This window comes from Sparus aurata, chromosome 11 (assembly GCF_900880675.1).
Source record: "Sparus aurata chromosome 11, fSpaAur1.1, whole genome shotgun sequence".
Taxonomy (NCBI): Eukaryota; Metazoa; Chordata; class Actinopteri; order Spariformes; family Sparidae; genus Sparus; species Sparus aurata.
Window position 1 is genome coordinate 17,128,077 of NC_044197.1, and position 4,887 is coordinate 17,132,963.

A 4,887-nucleotide genomic window follows, 5' to 3' on the forward strand; every position below is an offset into this window, starting at 1 on the left:
TTCCATTCTGTCTCCTTCTCATCCACATGCACGCACGCACACACACACACACACACACCTATACTACCCTGGGGCCCCATATAGGGGGTAAAAGTTAGGACAATTCCAAGGGTTGAAATTATTAAACCATCATCATTGAGTGTATATTTCAAATATGATAATAATATTAATGATCTCTTTATTTTTACTTGTTTTTGGTAGTAAAAGTTAAATATCCTCATTGACCAAAAAGTAATCAATCATATTGACCGACCACGCCAGAACTACAGTGATCACAATGTTGCCAAAATCAAAATCTGGATTTAAAAAGAGGAAAGAGAGGAAAGAGAGAGGGAAGAAAGAGAAAGGAAAGGGTGTCAATCTGTAACCCAGTTTTTCACCAAGAAAGTTGGGTAGCCTATAGTCTGTGAGTGGTATTAACCTGTTGGCTTAATGTCCATAGTGAAATAAGATAGCTAGCGACAGACTAGTGTTAGCCTTCATTTCATCAACATTTAATCAGTGCAGGGAAACGTTTAGAAAGATATTCATATTAAATTATTGTCCCTGCCCCTTTTAGCAAACTTAACAACAGACGAGTCAGCAGCACCCCAGTCTCCCCATAACTATACCCCTCCCTATTCCAGTGAAGAAGGTGAGCAACATTTTGTTCAATGACATGCCAGTTAGCATCATTGCAGGCAGTCTGTCGGGATTTCTCTGTCTCTCTTGCTCTTTTTACTATTACAAAAAAGAAAAGGAAATATATAGTATAATTAAAATATATAGTATAATTAAAATTAACATGTTTTTCGAACAGATACATCTAGTGCATCAGCAGCAGCTGTCAACCCCCTATAAAATAAAAATAGCCTATAATCCATATTTATTTCAGAATGATTTTCATGTATTAAAAACAGTTTTTAACTGCTTTGCAGTAGGAACAGAGGAGAACATTTCTGGTGCTGTGTGACTCAATACAACTCTCAGTCCAATCAGAGAAATGTTTATATTTTCTGAAAATCAGAAGATTAAATCACAACAACCATATAGCCTCATATATGTATTTTTAACCCCCAATCCAATGCCACTGCCTGTGAGTCTACAGTTGTGGAGATAAATTAGACCTGCATGCAGAACTACAAGGTTCTTCTCACAAATATGGGAATGATAGTCAAAAATATCATTAAAATGCATAGTTTTATATAAAACGGCGTCAAATATTTTGCTGGCCTATACAAGGGCCCGATTAGATTTCTTTTCATGGGGCCCAAAATCCCTGGCGAGAATCCCTAGAGCTAGAGTTAGGAGTCGGTTAGCGACATTTAGCATAAACACTGGAAGCAGGTGGACGTGAAGAGCTTGGCTATTTCAACAAATTCTTGATGAATGACAGTTTATCAATCTGCCACGCCTTCCCAAAATCGGCAACATTTTGATAAACAAGGTTGTACTTATGATCTGACAGCAGCTAAAGTATATCTGAGTATGATTAAAACTCAAAGTTGCAGATCCATAAACTGGCAAAAACAGGATCCATGTGAAAAGCTGGCAACTGCACGGGTTCACCGGTTTTGACTAAATGCAATTTATTTTGTGAATATGCACCGCTAAATGGTTACATCATGGCCCATGTGCATTTATCATTCCTCACCCTCTGACTTGGCATGCTGAGTATGATGAAAAAATGTGTACAGCCATCCTCACCCCTGCCGGTCATGAATTCCTCATGGTGCCTAAGAGACTACTACCTAATCTAATACAGGTTACAGTGTTTTAACTTTAACAGTATCTGTTCTAATCAAAATATAGAACTGGTCCAATAAATTACTTTCGTACTTGAAAATCAGCGTATTCGCTGCATACTTACTCATATGGCTCTGAAATTTAACATGAGAGGCCAGATGGGGAGTGTTCATACATGAAGTTAATCGCAAGCGTCTCAGGGCGTTGGACAGTTTCCCAAAAATTTGGGCTTGATTATTGACAGTGCTTTTAAGCTTGACAGACAAATTAGTTCTGTTGACAAAATCAGCTTTCTCCAGCTCAGACTATTAGCCACTGAATTAACTTAATTTGTTTTCAGCAGCTGCTCCTAAATTATAGAACAGTTTGCCTCTGCAAATAAAAAATTGCTCAGACCGCTGAAACGTTCAAGTCTCTACACGTGTGCCCTGTTTGTTTGATGTTTTGTGTATTGTTGATTCTTGGGTATGTGAAGCACTTTGGGGTTTTTTTTGGTGAACTTTGTTTTGTTTTTTTAAATGTGCTATTGAAATAAACTTGACCTTGACCATATGTATGAGATTTATGAATACATAAACATGCCTATGTACTGAGTTATACAGAGATAGTCAATAAATTACTCAATCAAATATGAACATGGATATACGGAGCCCTGGAGGTGACATGGATGGGTTTTTTTGGGTTACTACAGGGATTTTGGGCTCTATGAAAAGAAATCCAATTGGGCCCTTGTCTCAGCAGGCGGTGGTGGTTACTGCTCACTGTCTCCCTTGTAGTCCTGCATGCAGGTCTAATTTATCTCCACAACTGTAGACTCACAGGCGGTGGCATTGGATTTGGGGTGAAAAAATACATATATAAGGCTATATGGTCGTTGCGATTTAATCTTCTGATTTCCAGAAAATATAAACATTTCTCTGATTGTATTGAGAGTTGTATTGAGTCACACAGTCTGCATGCACCAGAAATGTTCTCCTCTGTTCCTACTGCAAAGCAGGGGGGTGGGAGTCCCAAACTACTGACCTAATATTTTATTTTAGTGATAGCTGAATTTGAACTATATCATATATACACATTCATATGCTCTTTTCATTTCAGAACTATTTTTAATACATGCAAATCATTCTGAAATAAATATGGATTATAGGCTATTTTTATTCTATAGGGGGCTGACAGACAGCTGCTGATGATGATGCCACACAGACTCCCTGCAATGATGCTAACTGGCATGTCAATGAACACAACATTGCTCACCTTCTTCACTGGGACAGGGAGGGTGGTCGGTAAGTATGGATGTTATTTAACTTTTACTGCCAAAAAACAAGTAAAAACAAAGAGATAATTAATTTCATTATAATATTTGAAATATATACAAAATGATGATGATTTAATAATGTATATTAGTCTTTACCTATTTTTTGGGGCCCCTGTCAGCCAGGGGCCCTTGGATTTGTCCTTGTCCTTTTCCCCTCTATATGGCGCCCTCTCGCGCAATTGCGAGATATTAATTCATGTGCATTTTGACGTAATTAAACAGCGCAGTCGGTTAAATGCAGGCTTATTATCATGGATCGAGACCATCTCAGAATTTCAATTGATTAATTAATTAATAAAAGTTAATAAAGTGTCTTATTTTGATTTTGTAACAGCAAGAGGTACATGTAATAGGTATTTTGATGATCGATGAGTGTCCAGGTATTTTAATAGCTGTAATTTTTTATTATGAATTAATTCGTTTGTTGTTTATTACATAATAAAATGATGAAATCACTAATTGTTTTATCCATACGGATTATGAAATGCTGCAGACACATCATCTATCTCTACAACATAACAACAGTAAACAACGTAGGTTATAATGATATGTATATAGGTATTAATATGGTAAATATGAAGCTACCCCCAGCTGACTGAATGGACTATGATCAGGGACTGGCTTTGTCCAAAGGCTAAACAACCTACTAGCTCCTTTAACACTCACTAACACAACACGTTATATGTATCTATTTTTTAATCTGCACATTCATGTTTCACATGAGAGAAGCTCTAACTAAAATCTGCTGATAGTCTGACAAATAGAATTACTGTAATAAAGCCCTGAAACATAAATCATTCTGTTACGGGCCTACTGACAGCTGGACCCTAAAGCAGAGGCAGGCAGGTTGGATAGGTGCATCAAAAATGTTTATTTTAACAAAGGGGCTCCACAAGTAAAAGCAACAAGTGCAGAGGGGGAGGAACAAAGAGGCAGGGAAAAAACAGGCAGGGCAAAAACACCAAAACACAGAACCCTCACACATTCTCTATTTTAACCACAACCCCTGTCTTCTCTATAATGATTGCTCCTGATATGTAAGATAACTGTATGTCTCTATAAACAGTATAACTCTTTCCTGTTCTGTAGGAAGGACATCTGAAACAAATGACAGTAACAAAAATTAATGTTGATTTTTAGGTGCAATAAAATATATTGCTACCTTTAATATCACTGCCAATTTGACTCTGTCATTGTCAATACAACTCATTAAATACCATATTTAGTGTATTTCACTAATATTAATATGTATAAAATAATATATAAACTTTATATACATAGCACCTTTGAAAAGGTCAAACGTTTACAAAGTGCTTTGGCAAATAAAGCAAAAGCGGAAAGTGTAAGAACACAAAAAGTCAATATGATCGGGAAGTAATGCAAAAATAGAAATAAGTAGTAGAATAATTTCAATATCAGTGTATGAATGTATGCAAGAAGTACTGTAAGTTGCTTTGGACAATAGCATCTGCTAAATGCCCTAAAATGTAAATGTAGATTAAAGGTAACAACTAAAAGCAGTAAAGAGCAATAAAAAAAAAGGATATCAAAGGGGAGGATTTAAATGTATTACTCTTGTAATACTTGTTTTAGACAATGAATTTTTATGATTTCTTATTTATACATATGAACTATGTTTCATATTAACATGTACCGTGGTGATCATAAAGAATGATCGCTCAGTGTAAGTGAACATTCTGTTTGTCTTACTGATGTTTGGCAGCTTCACCTGTAAAGAATTTCACATAACACGTGCTTGATGCTACTGATATTTATTTAAATATACATATCAACAATAGCTCCAATGAAACACAGAATAAAACAAGATATGGCTGAAGGCAAAGATG